The 19,383-nt window shown below is 42.7% G+C and overlaps 1 pseudogene; it reads left to right on the forward strand.

Moving 5' to 3' along the window:
• LOC103283124 (phosphatidylinositol 3-kinase regulatory subunit beta-like) overlaps window positions 1-16,070 on the forward strand; it is a 116,886-nt pseudogene extending 100,816 nt beyond the window's left edge.
• The last annotated feature ends 3,313 nt before the right edge of the window (window positions 16,071-19,383 follow it).

Consider the following 19,383-nt stretch of genomic DNA (forward strand, 5'->3'; position numbering starts at 1 on the left):
TTTTATTCCAGGCACGTGTCTTTCTTGGGTTCTTCAGCCTTCCTCAGAGGGTGTATACCCTATGCCCAACTCTGCTGAATGGAAGAGTTCACAGCTCTCTTCTTAAACAATATCTACAGAAGCTTCTACCTGGCGCTTTTCATATTAGAGATGAGTAATTTGAACTCAAAGTCACTTAATATTTATCAAATGTTGAGTTGAGGATCACAATATTTATATAAAATTTTCGGTAATCTTTTTGGGCCACTTTTAAAATCAAGAAGCTAATTAGAAAAATAGAACTAAACAAATTTAGGAAATACAACCCCCCTAAGAAGTTGTATTAATTGAAATAAAAATCAATACAATGAAAGTTTAAATATATTCCTGAATTTTTTCTATCAGAAAGGTCTGGGATACATCTCTAATCTTTTGAGGTAAAATTATGAAAGATAAATATATGTATAAGTAGCTATCTATGCATATATTTCTATCATATTCATCTGCCATTGACAGGTAAAGAATCCTTGTGTGCCTGGAGAATGTCAGACCCTGAAAGACAAGTGCTTTAACCTCGTTTATTGACATGCCCTAGTCTCTTTAGGAATATTAAACATAACTTTGAAAACACACCAGTTCAAACAGCCTTTTAGCTTTGTGGACTACTGAGGTGAAACTTCCTTCTTTTACCCATGGATGTTGCAATACAGTTTCCTATGTAATAGAAAGTGTATAATTATGTCTTCCACTCCACCCACCTCCCTGATTCTTTGCTCCAACGTGTCTAGTTAAAACAGAATTGCTTGGTGCTTAGCTGGCAACTTTTTAAACTGTTGCCTAACAGTTTCCTAAGTGTTTCTTGAGGAACACAGAAGGCAGAACAAGCTGTTTAGAGGAAAATATGTGTGTGTGTATATGTGTGTATGAGTATACACATACATGGTCTGTGTATTTGTATATGTCTAGGGCAATCATTTTCAGCTGGTGCACCACAAGAATTTTTAAAACACACAATACCTGGACTATTTAGTCAGGGGCACTGACCTCTTTTCCCTTAAACTGTCAAATTTTAAAAATGACAACAGCCAACACAACAATAGCTGTCTGGTCTGGATGAATCAAAATTATACCTACTTTTTTGTCAAATCAGCAAAAAAAATTTTTTTGGTGTGCCACAGAATTTTAGTAATTAGTTTATATGTGCCATGAAATGAAAAAGGTTGACCATCACTAATCTAGGGGAATATACATTTCCTGATTTTTTTTTCCTTCGTCAAAATTCCCAAATCATAGGGCCCCAAAATACACAAAGCAAAATCTCACAGAATTAAACACAAAACAATTTCACAATAGTAATCAGTAATCTGATAGTAATATACAGATTAAATGGAATCCCTATAAAAAATGCCAGCTGAGTTTTTTTTACAGAAGTTGATAGGCTGATCATAAAATTTATATGGAAATGTAAGCGATTCAGAACAAATCTGGGAAAAAAAAATACAAAGCCAAAACAATCTGGAAAAAAAAAAAAAAGAACATAATTGAGTGACTCAAATCAAATTCCCAGATTTCAAAACTTTCTATAAAGCCACAGTAATCAAGACAGCGTGGTACTGGCAGAAGGGTAGGCATAAACATCACTGGACTAGATATCAGAGTTGAGAAATCTTACATGTTATGGCCACTTGGTTTGGGGGAATCAGTTGACAATATAGAAATCCATAGAGACAGAAAATAGATTAGTGTTGTCAGGGGCCCGAGGAAGGGGGGCATGAAGAGTTACTGAATTTCTTTTTGGGTGGTGAAATATTCCAGAATTACACTGTGGTGGATGGGTGTACAGTTTTATAAATATACTAAAATCCACTGAATTGCACACTCTCTAAGAAATGAATGAATGAGTATTCTAAATCATTCTCATACTTCTGGGCATTTATCTCAGTTTGTTCTATTACATAATTATTTCTGAACACATATAATCTCCCTATATAGACTGTATGATGTTTGAGGGCAGGCATATCATCGTATTCACTTTTTTGCCATGCAAAAGATTTCTACATAGTAGATCAATAAACACTTTCTGAAAAATTTAGTATCCTCAACTCTTTTTTTTTTTTTAATTTAGTATCCTCAACTCTTCAAGCTTCACGACATGTGTTTCCTTGAGGGCCTTCAATATGGCTTGAATAAACTCCAAAACCGTTGATCCAGCCAATTGGCCTCTCCCACTCACCTTGGAGATTTGCAGCAAGCAGTTGCTGCCAAATAATTATAACCAAGAGCTTGTTTGTATCAATGCTGATTTTATTCTAGTTCTTGTCTGAAGAGTTACTTTGTTGGAGTATTTTTCCTTGGTTCAGTCATTCACAGTCTCTGTTATGCTGATCTCACAAGTCCCCAGGCACCCCCTCACCAGTAATCCAGGCTTTACTGTTCTCCGACCCCCACTGCTACCTCTCCCAGCCCTCTGCATCTCCTGCTTTCTAAATGTGGAGCTCTGTAGCCAGACAGTGAACACTCTCTCCATTTTTGTAGTCCCGGTCTAGTGCCAGGCTGCCAATTACCCCCACCGCCTTCTTTGGCACTCATTCATTCATTCACTCATTGGTTAAGTAAATACATATTAAGTCCCTAGTATATACCTGCACTGTTCTAGCTGGTAGTGCTCTGATTACCTGTTATGCTTATTCACGGATGTGGAAATGGAGTGTTTGCTTATGCAACTAGAGGAATGTATGTCGCATAGGTAAGAATTTTAGAGGAATGTGTTTGTATGTGCTAATACCTAGTGAAAAACTAGCTGATTCACTGACTAATAATTTCCATATTTGGAGGATCTTGGAAAATCAGTCAACTCCTTTTCATCTAATATAGGCACTAGTATTTTCATCTATTTTAATTTCAAATCTACCTCGCAGTGTAAGCAAATTGCCACCTGTTGCTTGGGTTGTACTGGTTATCGCTTCAGTGATTTTGTTTGTCTTTGGGGGTGTTTTATTTTTGGGGGGGTGTCTTTTTTATTTGTTTGTTTTTGAGAGAGATGGGGAGGGGAAGAGAGAGAAAGAAAGAGAGAAATATCCATTTGTTGTTCTACTTATTTATGCATTGATTTATTGCTCCTTGTACTGGTATGTATCCTTAAAGGTCTGGAGTAGTATCTAAGATCAAACCCGCAACCTTGGCATGTTGGGGTGACGCTCTAACCAACTGAGCTACCCTGCCAGGGCACGGCTTCAGTGGTAGTGTTACCCTCACAGCTTAACTCAGAAAAGAACAATCTTGCTTATATATGTATTCACGCCGTATGATTACTGGCAGCACTTCAGAAAAGTTGGCCTAATTTCTGGAAGCCTCTTCAGTCTGTCATGTTAAAAGTTGCACCCTAGCCCTGACCGGTTTGGCTCAGTGGATAGAGTGTCGGCCTGCAGACTGAAGGGCCCCAGGTTCGATTCCGGTCAAGGGCATGTACCTTGGTTGCGGGCACATCCCCAGTAGGGGGTGTGCAGGAGGCAGCTGATCGATGTTTCTAACTCTCTACCCTCTCCCTTCCTCTCTGTAAAAAAATCAATACAATAAAATATATATATTTTTTTAAAAGATGCACCCTAATTTCATCAATTCGAGAATTTTATGATCTTCACCTATTTTTTTCATAGTGCAACCAAATCCTTCATTCTCATTTTCGAAGGGCCCCAGAAAAGCTTCCTGGGAGCTGAGTGCAGCCAGCCCGGGAAAGCACAGTTCCCTGTGCGGACTGCTGGCGCCCTGAAGGACTGGTCCGGCAGAACCCCTGCTCCCGGCCTGACAGATCCAATTTCCAAAGAGACGGTGTCTGCACGCGTGGTGCTTGCTCAGGCCTGCCTCCTTCTCTCACTGTCCCTCAAACAGCCATTAGTCCCATTTGGTAGCAACTACCTACAGAGCAGAAGGACCAAGATATATTTTTCTCCAGCCTCCTCTGGCCTCCGTGTACAGCTGCCTGCTTTGCCCTGGTGGTGCCTCTTGGATGGTGCGTTTGACCTGTAGGAAACTGGACTTCCGCCACCACCCAGACCGCTCTGCAGCCTGGTAACTAACTGTCTCCACCTGAAAGGTCAGATGTTTTCAAATCCTGACCCTCATGCCTGATACCCGAGTCAGCAGCCCCCCTAGAGCCTTGTTACTCGAAATACAGGCTGTGGACCAGAAGGATCCGCATCTCATGGGCAGTTGTAGAAATGCAGATTCTTAGATAGGACTCCAGACCTTTAAGGAATCGGGATCTCCGGGGCGGGGCCCTGGAATCTGCATTGTATGAGGCCTCTGGGTGACTCTGAGGTTCACTGCATCTTCAGGGGCACTGGCGTGTCTGCTATCCTGTGCCATTTGCTATTCAGACCTCTTGCCCAAAGCCTGCTCTCTTCTTCCCCAGGCCCTCTGGCCTGGATTCCTGCCCCCGAGTTTCCTGTCCCTGTTCCTTTTTCTCTCCCAGGTTAGGCTCCTGATTCCAGCCTCCACTGAGCTCTCTGGACAGGGCCCCATACCTGCACATTGCTTCCTGCGTTTCCTCAGCTTGCCGGGCTCAGCCTCCGACCTGTTCACTTATGGCAGCCACGGTCTTCCTTCCTTTCCACCGCCCTTCCTGCCTAGGGCTCCTCCTGACCTCCCTGCGAGGGTGACATCTACGCGTGGAAGCCTCCGGGCGCGGTGCCCATTAGCACAGGTCCCCACACTGTCCTCGCTGCCATCTGTCTGCCACCTCGCTGCCCGTCTTCCTCGCAGCTGCCAGTTATGTTCCTAAGGAACAAAACGGATATTATCCTCGGCTTCAAAACTCCTGTAGACTTCCAATTTTCTGCAGAATAATGTCCAAGCTCCTTAGCATGACATCCGAAACCCTCCACGGGCCCCTTTCTCATGGGTATGCCTCTCCCCTCTGTCCCCCATCCCTCCTCCCACCTCCTACCCCGACAATGTCCTCCTATCCCCAAGTTTGTCCTCAGCCCAGGGACTGTCGTTAGCTGTTCCCTCGGCCAGGAATCCTCTTTTGCCTCATACTTGAATGGCTCACCTGTAGTCACTCATATTTTAGCTTAAAGATTACCAATCCCAAGAAACCTGCTTTAATATTCCATCTAAAGCGGCCACTTGGTCCATCTGAGATGACCATCACATCATCTGTTTGAGTCACTATAAAGCACTTTTAATACCAATTAGATATTTTTTTCTTGCTTATTTATGGTCTGTTTCCATTCATTTCAGAATAAGCTTCATAAAAGCAGGGACCTTTTCTCTCTTGACCATTTAGAAACTGTGCCTGACAACAAAGTAGGTACTCAATAGGTTACTTGAAAAAGATAGCATGCAAGGAAGGAAGAACAGAAGAAGGTATGAAACGCGTAAAATAAATGTGAATAAAGAAGCATGTCTCCATATTTTAAAAGTAAATACATGAGGAAGGTATGAAAAAAAATAATATAAGTAACGATGCTCGTGGTGTGACAAGCTTTGACTTCCCAGCTACCCTTTAGCAGAAGTTAATCATTTCCCCTTCTCCATGACAGTACTTTCTGAAGATCCATATAATAGCACTTTCTCATCTTGTGTTGTAATTACTGATATAGTTGTCTCTTCCTATAACCTCTGATCTCCTTGTGGGCAGGAAATGTGTATTTATAGCCCTAATGCCTGGCACGGAGCCTGGATAATAGTAGAGGCTTCATAAATGCTGAAAGAAAAAAAAAATGGGTGAAAGAAAGAGAAGGAAACATTAGAATGGTGACGTTAGGAATGGAAAATGTGATAAAATGCCTCTCCTTTTCTGGTGCTGTTTCTTGGTCCGAGTCATTGGAAATGAATGCAGTAATGAACACATTTATAAGGTAAGTATAAGATAAGCACGTATAAGATAGGATAGCATGGAGGTTAAGAGCATGATTCTGGAGCCAGTCTATCTGGGTTCACATCCCGGTGTAACCACTTCCTAGCTCAGGAACTTGGGACAAATCACTTAACCTTCCTGTACCACAGTTTCCTCATCTGTAACGTGGAGATGATGATAAAAATTCACCTCATAGTGCTGTATGAGAACTAAGAGTTAATATATGTGTCAATTAGCTTTTGATGAATTAAAAAAAAAAAAAACTGCCCCCAAATTTAATAGTTTAAAACAATTATTAGCCCGGCCGGCATGGCTCCGTGGTTGAGCATTGATCTATGAACCAGGAGGTCACTGTTTGCCTCCAGGTGATGGCATATGCCCGGGATGTGGGCTCCATCCCCAGTGTGGGGTGTGCAGGAGGCAGCCGATCAATGGTGCTCTCTCATCATTGATGTTTCTATCTTTCTCTCCCTCTCCCTTCCCCTCTGACATCAATTAAAAATATGTATTTTTAAAAAATGATGAGCTCATGAGTCTGAGTTGACAACTTGAGCTGGGCTCAGCTAGATGGTTCTAAGTGGTTCTGCTGGTCTCCCCGGCCCATTCTCATGCTGGCAGTCAGCTGGCAGGTCGGCAGGGGCTGCTTGGTCCAGGTGGCCACACTCGCCTGTCTTGTTCTTGGCTTGAGTAGCTGAGCCATGCATCGTCAGCATTTATCTGTGTAGCTAGAACTGAGGTTCCTGGCTGGCTTTTAAAGCTGAAAATGTGTAGTCACGCACCAGTACCAAAGCACCTTTCAACCCTGTTCTTTTGTCACCTTTGCTGACATCTCATTGGCCGAAGCAAGTCATATGGTCAAGTCCAGAGTCAAGAGGCAAAGAAACAGACTTAACTTCTTGATGAGAGGAGCTCCACAGTATGGTGGTCATTCTTTACAAATATGTGGGAACACACACACACGGAGGAGAGTGGCTAGCACAATGTAGGCAGCGTGCGAGGCTAGTTATCAGCACAGATGGCAATATCTATGCAGATGCGTCGTGACGCGGCAAAATTAGAAGGGGAGACAGGGCACAGAACCAGAATAAAATGTCCTCACACAGTTTTATTTTATGGGGGGAAAAAAACACACAGTAATTCTACAAAACTTCCAAAGCTAACTCCATCTACAAGAGGCTGCTCATTTTTCTGTGTATCAATATGGTTTTAAGAGGCAGGATCCTGGATCCTGGTATCAAATCGCCTATGTTAGAATTCTAGTTCACGATTTACTTGCTGGGTAAGCCCAGACAATTGCCTAAGCACTCTAGGCCTTGATTTCTGCATCTGTAGAAATGGTAATTTTAACTCCTGAGGTCCTTAAATGAGGCTTAATATGTAAAAATCTTCTAGTATATAGTGAGCACCCCAAAAATATCAGCTATTGTCCTGGCCGGTGTGGCTCAGTTGGTTGGAGCATTGTCCCATATACCAAAAGGTGACGGGTTCAATGCCCAGCTACGGCACATACCTGGGTTTGGGTTGGATCCCCAGTTGGGGAATATTTGGGTGGCAACTGATTGATGTTTCTCTCTCTCTCTCTCTCTCTCTCTCTCCTCTCTCTCTCTCTCTCTCTCTCCCCCCTCTCTCTCTCAACCTCTCTCTTTCTCCCTTCCCCCTCTCTAAAAATAAATTAAAAATAATATATATAAGCTATTATTATTCTTAATTTTTTAAGAATCAAAAACCATCTAATATAGTTCAGAGATTCCCAAACTTGGTGGCACATTGGAATTACCTGGGGAGCATAAAAATACTGACACCTGTCCAATTCCAGGGATTCTGGTACACATGGTCTGGCAGGAGGCCTTTGCACAGTGGATTTTGAAAGCTCCCAGGGTAGTTCTAAGTGTGGTCGGGGTTTAGAAGCGCGGGTCTATTAGAAAGGACATTAGAGATGATCCAGAGCAAACTCTTCATTTCATCAACGAGAAAACTGAGAGCCAAAGAGGTGACAGGCATTACTTAATGGCAGGCAGGTAGGTGGTAAGAAACCTGGAAACTGGTGTCAATGGGCTCCTGCCCACAGCTCTTTCTCTTTTATCTGGCTTCTGCCAGGACAGGTTACCCAGCCTGTGTGACCCTCCTCACCAAGAACTGGGAGCTGGGAAAGGGGAAGTCTACCCGGTGCCAAAGGCAGTGTTCCTAGATTAATCCCAAGAGTCCTGGTCTCCCTTGGTTTTATTTATTTTTTAATTTTTTTAAATATGTTTTTATTGATTTTAGAGAGAGAGAGAGAAAGAGAGAGAGAGAGAGAGAGAGAGAGAGAGAGAGAGAGAAACATTGATTAGCTGCACACTCCCTACTGGGGATCAAGCCTGCAACCCCAGCATGTGCCCTGACCAAGAATCCAACCAGGACCTTTTGGTGCATTGGTCTCCCTTGATTTTATAACCTTCACCCTATACTTTCAGGTTTGAGTCATAGTAGGATTCAGATTCTGCCTATATTTGTTTGACTTACACTTTTACTTCATTTATTCAGTTTTCCTTGGCAATGAAGTTCCATGTTATACATACATTCATGTGAGCTCCGAGCTATATTTCAAGGAGTGAAAAAAGCAAACTACTCTTCCTTTCATCCTCCTCTGACTCCACCCCATGAAGGACATTTGTCCAAGATTACTACCTTCCTTGTGAATAATCTATCGTGTAGGGAATGTCCTCCTCCTTTAGAATTGTTTATGGAAATAGGAGTGCTCCTCAGTTCATAATAGTGATTCTGTTGCAATGGCAACAGTTCTCAGGATCAGAGGGCCAGCCTCAGCCCAGGTCAGGAAAGGTGAGCCGGGGGGGGGGGGGGGGTTGTGATGGCTCCTTGGAGAAAGGCTGACCATGAGGGCTGGGAGAAATGGATAACTGGTGTGGTCAGGCTTTCTGAGGAGCAGGCAGAACCCTCAAAGAAAACTCCCTTTTTTCTTTTCTATCCAGCTTTAGCCTTTACAAATACTAGCCCTTTGTCATTCTCTCAGAGCTTCTAATTACTAAGATCGAAGGGAACAAATTTAATGAGCAAGAGAAAGGTGGGTACAGAGCAAGGCTCTTAGGAACCTGGCCTTTTAAAAAAGTGTTCTTACATGAATGAAGTTGGATAGCAAATTGAACATGCAATATGATCTCATATTTTTGTGTATATATATATGTGTGTGTGTGTGTGTCTATATATATATATATATATATATATACATATATATATTATATGATTATACCACTGAATAATGGGATTATAGGGAATATTATTTTTGCTGATCTTTCGTTTCTGATTCTGTTATGATGCATATGTATTACTTATGTATCAAAAATGAACAATAAAATCATTATTGTACAAACAAAACAAATGCTATTGATCTTAGAAGAAAGCCCTGCAGTCATTCTTTTTTAATATTCATTACACCCAAACTACTTTCATATTATATTTGGGATCTTTAAAGATTTATCAAGTTAACTGATTTCTTTAATCACTTATTGATTGGTGTGTGTGTGTGTGTGTGTGTGTGTGTGTGTGTGTGTGTGTATGAGTGGGCACTCATGCTCAGGTCTGTTGTATTTTTCAGATGCTATTTGGTTTCTTAAAAGAGTTATGGAATTAACTAATTTTTAAAAATCATTTAAGATTCATGAGTGTGTGTACATGTGTGCACGCACGCTCAGGTCTATTGTAGTTTTGGCCTTTATTCCAACCTTTACTTATCACTTTAAGCCAATTTGTATCATTTTCCTGGCCTTCTCCCCATTTGTGACATTTCCAATTCCATCTGCAGATTTAATTAACGTGTTGCTTATTCACTCTTCCACATCACTGACAACAAGAGGCATAGAACTGGACCCCGCAGTGACTGCTCCGCCACTTCAATACCTCCCACAACTGGACACATCCTTCTGCTTTCCCTGGTTTTTAAGCCAAGCTGATTGAAACTGATTTTGCAAGTAAAATTCACTCAGACATTGCATCCAATGATTTATGAAGTCCATGCAGCCGTGTGGTGTCCCATTAATCACAGACACTACAATAATCTATTTGTGTGCAGCAGGCCTCATAAATCGGAATAAAATAAATTCCACAAGCGCATCCTCAGCTTTTGCTACAGGGCACCTGGTTTTACTCAGGGCACCAGCCACATAATGCAACGTTAGCAGACCTGCAGATTCCTGAGCTTGGTCAAGCAAGTAAAAATATGCATTTATTTTCAGATGCATGCCAAAGCTAAAGAAGTTACAGCTTGATAATCCACCAGGGGAGAGAATTTCTTTGGGACTCAGCTCTCTCATATTTTTTTAAAAAAACTGAAGTAAATAAACAGAGTATATGAAGCACACCAGTAAAAGTGGGGAGATGATTTTGTTAACAAACGGTCCAAAATTATATCTTCAAATAAATGTTGAGCATTTAAATGTTGTCATCATTGGGAGACTCTCGTTTCAATGATATTATGAAACAGTTGTATAAATTCTCTTTTGAGATTGTTTCCGTTTCATCACATAACAAAATATTAGGGCCAGCTCACTTCATTTGTGAGTGTATTTCTTATCTATAAGACACTCCAAAATTATTGCAAACCATGTCTGGTAAAGATTGTGAATGATCTAGCTAGGTCATAGTCATTTTTTTCCCAAAATTGTAAATATTTTTATTTTTTAATTATAAAGAGAATATTGTAAAATTAAAATTTAACAGTAAGAATACATTGCATGAAATAATGGCATGAAAAATATTTTTTTAAATGTGTGAAATCCTAACACACACAGATGATCACTCTTAATGTATGAGGTGAATAGCTTTTCCAGAATATATGTGTTTATGTATAGAGAGATAGGTATAGAGATACAGATGGATACAAATAGATTGAGGTAAGCTGAGATTCTACTGTAATTGTTATATTATCACCTGCTTTTTAAAAATGAGCACTGTATTGTGAATATTTCTCTGAAATAATCAATATAGAACCACATTATATCTTAATAACTATAATATTCCATTAAATAGATTTATTTACTCAAAACTCCATTAACAGACAGTTTATGTTCCATTTTTCAACCATAAACGACACTATAATTGACATCCTGGTTATTAAAAATCTGTACATGTAATTGCATTCTCTTCTTCTTAGAATAAGAAATTTTCTTAGAATAAGAATTCTTTTCTTAAAATAAACCCTTAAAATTGTGATATCTGGATCAGGGATTTTTTCAGCTAATATTTTTATGTGTATTGCTAAACTGCCTTTCAGAAAAATTATACCAAGTTTTACCACTGCCAGTAATTCGAAAGTTATTTATTGACCTCATCTTGCTAATCCTGGATATAGCCAATCTTTAAAAATGTTTGTCGCCCTAACTGGTTTGGCTCAGTGGATAGAGTGTTGGCCTGTGGACTGAAGGGTCCCAGGTTTTATTCCGGTCAAGGGCATGTACCTTGGTTGCGGGCACATCCCCAGTAGGAGGTGTGCAGAAGGCAGCTGATCAATGTTTCTAACTCTCTATCCTTCTCCCTTCCACTCTGTAAAAAATCAATAAAATATATATTTTTTTAAATTTTTTAAATAAAAAAATGTTTGTCCAGCTCTGGCTAGGAGAGGATTTTTTAAAATTTTTATCAATCTGATAGATGAAAAGTGTTTTCTCATTATTTTAATTTGCATGTCTTTGGCTATATTTACTTGAACATCTTTTTATATGTTTATTTGTCATTTATATTTCTCCTTTTGGAAGTTACATGTCCTTGTACATTTCCCTTTGGGGAAGGCAATGTTCATCATTTTTATTGATTAATAGAAGTATTTTTATACTATGTTAATGCTGCTTTTAATCAAAACCTAGGTATGAGCCTAATGAGTCTAATTTCCTTGTAGATTTGCAATTGAATCAGAGGTCAGTTCCAAAAATATATTGAGAAATGGCAACATTCTTAGAAAATAGATTTATTTTCCCAAAGGGACAATGTTAGTGCTTTGAAAACTATACTCATCTGTATATTCGATTCTTAAATATTTGTTTAAGTAAAACATTCTAATCATTAGGCTTGATTAAGAGCCTGTGATTTGGAATCAGATTGCCTATCTTCAAATCCTAAATCTTTCACTTAGGACCTGGATGACAACCTAAGACAAGTTACTTAGCTATTCTGAGCCTTGGTTTCCTCATCTATAAAAAGAAGATGGTAATAACTGCTACTGCACAATGCTGTTGGGCATTCAATGAGAGGATGCACATAAAGTATTTATAACAGAATCAAGAACATTTGGGGCTCTAATAGCTATTATTAAGTGCAATATTGTGTGGTTTCATGGCCTGCTCAAACCTAGACCACCAGGCATACTTTAAGGCATTGCTTAAATGTACGTTTATTGCTCTATTTGCAGGTAAGCTGTCCTGATGATATATTCAGACTCCTCAAATTTCATTTTAAGAACTTAAAAATAAAAGAGAGATTTCTAGTGTGAGATACAAATCAGAAACCAAGGGCACTCTCGCCTTAGTCCTTTGGTGGCTTTTCGAATGTAATCCTACCTAATAAAAAGGTAATATGCAAATAACCATCACTCTGCTACACCCACGATTGGGCGGCAGGAGGCTGGGGGGCGGGACTCAGGGTGGCATATCCGGCCATTGAGAGGCGCGGGGGGCGGGACTCCCACCCCCCCCCCCCCCCCGTGCCTCTCAACGGTCAGATTGGCGGCCGCTGAGGGGGGCTGCCTCGGACACCTCGGACACCCCGGACACCCAGCTCCCCTGCCATCGGAGGCGGGGAGCCGGTTGTTCGCGCCAGCTCGAGGCCAAAAGCCTCTGCCGGAGGCTTTTGGCCTGGTGCATGCGCGTGCACCCGGATCCCCTGCCGTGCTCCCCTTCGTCAGCGCCTCAAGCCCCAGCAGCAGCGGCAGCGGCTGTGGATGAGCTGGTGATCCCAACAGCCTGGCAGCTCAGTGGCGGCGGCAGAGGCAGCATTGGGCCTGGAGACTGGCGAACAGGCAGAAGATGGCCCTGATTGCAGGAGGTTAGGCCTAGGGACCCTACCCGCACGATTTAATCGTGCGCTGGGCCTCTAGTAAGGGAATAAAAATGTATGTTCTAATTCTTGCACGGGTCTATACAGTTTCTGCATCACCTAGGCAGGATTCAGATAGTGGAGAAACAGTTAGACACTGAAGGGGTGGGAAACCCTGGAAGCTCAGCTGGTCACTAAGGCTGGGTAGACTCAATGTGCTGAACAGGTGAACAGCCACTGCCCTAATCTGCACGTGAGGACATGGAAGCCCCAGCAGCCCACTGCGATGTTTTAATTCTGGAATAAGATAACGAGGCCAGACTCACTGTAGGATGAGCTGGTACTGGATAGGGGGTGCTACAGTGTCATAATGAGGCATAAAGTACGCGTCACCAAACCTGGGTCCCAATCTTAACTCGGGCACATGGCCTATGATCTTGGGGTATTTGTGAAGTGTCTCTGAGCTTCAGTCCCTCTTCTGTGGAGATATCTGATCACACCTTACAATGAGGTTGCTATGACGATGAAAAGAGTTAAGATACGCAAAGCATTTAGCATATAGTTCATTCCATGTGCTCAATGAATGGCTGCTAGGAAGCAGAGAAGACATTAAAATTATTTAAGAACTAAACTCCGTGGGCACTGATTAACCAGAACAAGCATCTGACCAATGGGGCTAATTAGAAGGGATCCCCAATGAATAGAAAAGTTGGCCTAATTCATAAGAAGGGATGCAGTCCTCACAGCCTACTGGTGTGTACTGTTTCTTAGAGATAAAAAAAAAGGGGGGTGGGGGTGTGTTCATGTTGAATAAGTGTTCCGGAGTTTGGGGCTTGGAGAAAGAAGCAAATACTCAACAGAATTCCATCCAGCATCCCACATAATCAGTCTGGAGTCAGATGGAGGGGGAAAAAACAGTAATGCAGGGAGTTCTGTTTTCTAGAGACTGCTACTCTGGGACCAGGTGAAGTGCCTCAGGGTGGTGTGGAAGGAGCTGGTGCACAGAGTGACAGGTGGGGGGGCCCATTAGAAACTCAGGCAGCAAATGCCCAGGCAACAGAGCACAACCCAGACCCCACCACTCATCAGCTGAGGCTTGGATGCCGACAACCAGGTATCTAGACAAAAGGAATTAGATTCCAGCTATAGAATGAATCCCAAAAAAAGACAGGGGAACTAATAAAAAATGGATTAACTCTGAACTGTGGCAATTAGAGGCAAAAGGTCCTTTCGTGCTGTCTGCTCAATAACTGGAGTCAGGGCACCTCCAGAGGCAGGTAGACAAGGAACCTGCAATGGGGAGGGGTAGCGGTGGGGGTCCACACTAGAAGCTCCGTGGATGAGGCTGCTAAGAGTCAGCAAATTTAAGGTAATCGGGAGCTCATTTCCTCGTCCATAAATGAAGGAGTTGAACCGGGGGTATCTGAAGCCTCTTCCAGGACTTTTAAACTTTATTTCTGTAAGAAAGTTCAGGGCAAAGAGCAGATACCCTTGGGGAGGGCACTCAAGGGGCCTCCAGCTCAACGGGCCTGTACTTTTCCTCACAAAATGTTGATTCCTAATAGATGCTAAATCAGTAGTTCTCAACCTTTCTAATGCCGCGACCCTGTAATACAGTTCCTCATGTTGTGGTGACCCCCGACCATAAAATTATTTTCGTTGCTACTTCATAACTGTAATTTTGCTACTGTTAATGAATCGTAATGTAGATATCTGTGTTTTCCAATGGTCTTAGGCGACCCTGCTAGCGGTTCTCAACCTGTGGGTTGCGACATTTTTACTGTTGAGGATATTACAGAAGTCCCCCATTACCTCCCACACTTTGCGACCATCGGAAAACACAGATATTTACATTACGATTCATTAACGGTAGCAAAATTACAGTTATGAAGTAGCAACGAAAATAATTTTATGGTTGGGGGTCACCACAACATGAGGAACTGTATTACAGGGTCGCGGCATTAGAAAGGTTGAGAACCACTGTGCTAAATGATACTCTTTATGATTAAGTTACTCACCTAAGACAGTGGTCGGCAAACTCATTAGTCAGCAGAACCAAATATCAACAGTACAACGACTGAAATTTCTTTTTGAGAGCCAAATTTTTTAAACTTAAACTCCTTCTAATGCCACTTCTTCAAAATAGACTTGCCCAGGCCGTGGTATTTTGTGGAAGAGCCACACTCAAGGGGCCAAAGAGCCGCATGTGGCTCGCGAGCCGCAGTTTGCCGACCACGGCGCTAGACTATGAGCCTGTTATTGCGCATGTACATGGTCAGCCCTATCGTCCTCAGTCTCCCAGTGTTTGGACGTGACTTCTGGCGGGAAATTATTTCGATTGAGGTTTGCCGGAGGAAGAGCAGAATTAAAGGTTTTGCTACCTTGGTTTGAAGCGGAGGACAAGAGCCGTGACCAGCTCTGGGAGGAGTACACACGCACCTGCCGGGAACTGCAGAGGAAGCGTACCGTAAACGAAGCCTTCAATGGAACCATCAAGATCTTCGGAGAGCAGGGCCAGGCTCGAGAGAAGTGCAGCAAGGAGTCCTTGAGGGCAATGGAAAAGGGATGCAGAGGATCCCGCTGAACTCAGAATGGCTCAAGTCTCGCATCGCCGAGGTCCACGAGAGCCGCACGAAGCTGGAACAGGAGCTGCGGACACAGGCCTCGGACAACCTGGAGACTGATAAGTACATGAACAGCCTGAAGCCAGACCTCATGCAGCTGCGCAAGATCCGAGACCAGCACCTGGTGTGGCTCACCCAGGAAGGCGCCCGGCAGAAGAAAATCAACGAGGGGCTGGGAATCAAAAATGAGACTGAAGACCAGTGAGCACTGGTGGAGGATGAGGATGACCGCCCCACCATGAGGAAGGAACCTGGTGTGTGGGCAAGATTAGCCGCACGCAGGCTGAGGAAATGCTGAACGGCCAGCGGGATGGGACCTTCCTCACCCGTGAGAGCAGCCAGCGGGGCTGCGGGGCCTGCTCTGTGGTGGCGGACGGCGATACCAAGCACTGTGTCATCTACCGCTCGGCCACTGGCTTGGGTTTTGCGGAGCCCTACAACCTGTACGGGTCCCTGAGGAGCTGGTGCTGCATTATCAGCACACCTCCCTCGTGCAACACAGCGATGCACTTACCGTCACACTGGCACATCCCGTGCAAGCCCTGGGCACCGCCCCCCCTCGCCCCCCGCCCCCTCCAGCCCGCTGACTCATGCAGAGCAGGACTCCATCTTTCTGTCTGTCTCTCTTTTTTGTGAATCTTTCTCTGTCTCAATTTCTCTCTTGCTTTCTCTGAGTCTCTCTCTTCCTGTCACTCTATCTCCATCTCTGTCCTGTCTGTCTCTCTTAGTCTCTGTTAGAGGAGTATACCTCCTCCACCCCATGCCCCCTTTCCCCATGGGCACTGCCCTCCCCTGGCTCTGGCTGCCCCCACCCGTTCCTACAGTTCCCCCAAGCTCCCCCTGCCTGTACCTGCCATGTTTACAAAGGCCCCTGGGGTGCTCAGCCCCAGCCTGGTGCCCTGATTTTTAAGCCATAGACCTGGGGTCAGGGCAGGAAGAAGGCAGGAAGGAACTTTGCTAGGCCACTTCCAAGAACCTCAGCTGGGACCTTTGGGGCCAGGTGGATCCCGCCCCACAGACCCAACTTCCCCTCCAAACCCTGAAGTGAAACCCGCACCAGTTACCCCCACATGGAGCTGCTGCCGAGAAGCCATCCTCCCCCAAAAGCGAAATTAATAAAAATAACCTCAAGAGCTGGGCCCTATCTGACTCCGGGCTTCCCAGGAGCTGAGGCTGCTGCAGGTACACGGGGGCCAGCCGAGATGCATCGCTGCCCACAGCACCTCCGCTCGATGCAGTTTCAAGCTTCTTGATCATGTTGGGTTCTGATTTTGTTTCCTTGACTGTAAACCATTTTCTCCTCTTTTGGGACAAGAACCCAGTTTTCTATGCTGCCATGGACGCCCCTCCTGCCTGCCCAGCTAGGCTGGCAGGTGGGTTTTGTATGGTATGTTGATACTGATGTGGATATAAAACATTAACTCAAAAAAAAAAAAAAAAGGAAAATGGGATAGGACAAATAAGAAACTTTGGAGACAGTGCAGGGCAGTTTGTCCAGACTGTTGAGAGCTAAGAATTAGAGTTTAATTGGGATAGAAATCCTGCTAACAGCACCTGATGCCTGAAATCTGAGCACTCTACTTTTAGGTTTTCCAGTTCACGTTTTTGGAGACTGCCTATTAAAACATTCCTGGTTGGAAAGTGTTTGTATAGAAGCCCATAAGTATAAGTATTTGCTGTGTTTACCATGCTTAGCTCTCTGTAAGGAATATGGAATAATGGTAAACGCCTCATGTTCTCAAGAAGCTTGACTTTTAAAATAAAAAAATAAAGAAGAAATGTAAATATTAAAAATAAAAAAAGAAGAAGCTTAAGTTTTAGGGCGAAATCAGGCAGCCAGGCAGAGCGGTTAGGAGCCAGAGGTCCCAGACTACAAGAGGGTGCAGGCCGGGCTGAGGGACACCCCCTCCCATGCACGAATTTCGTGCACCAGGCCTCTAGTTATTTTATAAACCACTGCGAAAGAAAGTAAACAACTGTTGATTAAACTGTGACATGAAATCAACTGTGGGATACACCTCACCTTCAGAGTTGTTAAAATATTGTGAAAGGGTCTTGAAATTGATAAGATATGGTGTCTTTATAAAATAAGAATCCGATGAAGTCACTTGTCTCTAAAGGCTCCAAGTATTTCCCTATAGAATGAAGTCTAAACTATCTGCTCTAGGTTTTGGGCCTTGGCCATCCAGTCCACCTTCCCGGCCTTGTCTCCTATCAGTTGCCACCAGGCATCCAGTTACCTCAAACTTTAATTTTTTCCATTGCAAAAGCCTCTGTGCTTTCTTTCACCAGCATATAGGGTAGAGCAAAAGTAGGTTTTACAGCTGTGAGTACATGAAACACAGAGTTTATTCCTGAATTAGTATATATTAATTATTGTCTTATTTTCCATACAAACAACTGTAAACCTAGTTTTTCCCCACCCTGTATATTAAACACCTACTATGTGCCAAGCCCTGTGGTAGGCACTTCACCATTTCCTTTGCTTGCAATCTCTTCTCCTCCCTCTCTTGACCCTAAACCTGGTATCTATTCTTCCTTTAAGATTCAACTCAATTATCTTTTCCTTCATGAAAAAGTTTTGTGAAACTTCCTTCAATTTCCTCACGTAAATTTATATTATACTCTGTTAAAACTGCTTATTTACCAGTTGCCCATACTAGACAGGAGACCTTCAAGCACAAGGAAAGGGACGTCTATTTTTATCATTAGAGTAGTGATTAGGAATGTAGGATCCAGCTGCCTGGCTTCAAAGGCCTTATCCTGCCTGTTAGGACATCTCCTACCCTAAGTGAAGGGACAGAGGTGAAAAGTAACATTTTGGGGGAAATATGGACCATGGGGGAGTATAATGGGTTTGATCCTGACACAGGCCAGAAGTACTACTATGTTCTAGAACCATTGACTAAATCTCATCTCACAAGCTTTCAAAGTAGCAAACATTTAGTGAATATTTGAACCTGTTACAGGTTTTTAAAAAATCTCAGCATTAAAAATGTTAAAAGACTTAAGTATCTATTATATGCTCAGAATCCTATAGGTGCTAATTCCCTAAGTGACAGATGAAAAAAAAATAAAACACAAAATAATTTATTCAAAGTCACACAACAGGGATGAACACAGTCAAAATTTGATCCTGTCAACATGATTCCCAAGATCATGTTCTTTCCATTAGAGCACTTTTTGGCACAACGCCTCACCATCATGGAGGACATTCCTAATTTAGACAATAATCTGACAAGGGAAAAATAGGATAGCACTCTTGTTCCAACTCCTGTGATTGGCATTGCTGGTTAGCTCTTCTCCCTGGCAAATCTAAATAGAAAACATGACGTGATCTTTGGCAATAATCAGCTAATGATAGAGACACTCTTGGAATCTCTTTCTTATATCCTCTTCCTGCATGGTTTCATGCCTTATGAGCTCACTCTTACAGTTTTATTGCTAATCTCAGACCAGTAGTCATTTACACAGTCACAGCCTGCTGGCAGCTAGCATTGGGTCAAGGAACTTGATTTGTTGCATAAACTTTAGTTTGAGCTTGGAAAAGCTGGCAAAAAAACTACCACTGTAGCCAATAAAGTGACCAAGATAGCTCTCAAAGAAAATTTATAATAAAGGAGATGGATATGATGACGTTAGAACCAATGTCAAAATATTAAAATATTCTTTAAGTTCAAATGACAAATATAAGGAGCTACTGATTTAAAGTTCATAATAAATCCATGGACGCTGATGCAACGAGGATGATATTAGTGATGAAGGCCTCGAAGGGGAGCACACATGGGAAGTCTTACAGAAGAGGCTTGGGGAGGAAGTGATATATTCTGAAGGACATGGGGGAAAAGGAGAAAAATGAGGATTTGAAGGGCCTCATTCTCCTTTGAGTGCATATAACTT

This window comes from Eptesicus fuscus, chromosome 16 (assembly GCF_027574615.1).
Source record: "Eptesicus fuscus isolate TK198812 chromosome 16, DD_ASM_mEF_20220401, whole genome shotgun sequence".
NCBI lineage: Eukaryota > Metazoa > Chordata > Mammalia > Chiroptera > Vespertilionidae > Eptesicus > Eptesicus fuscus.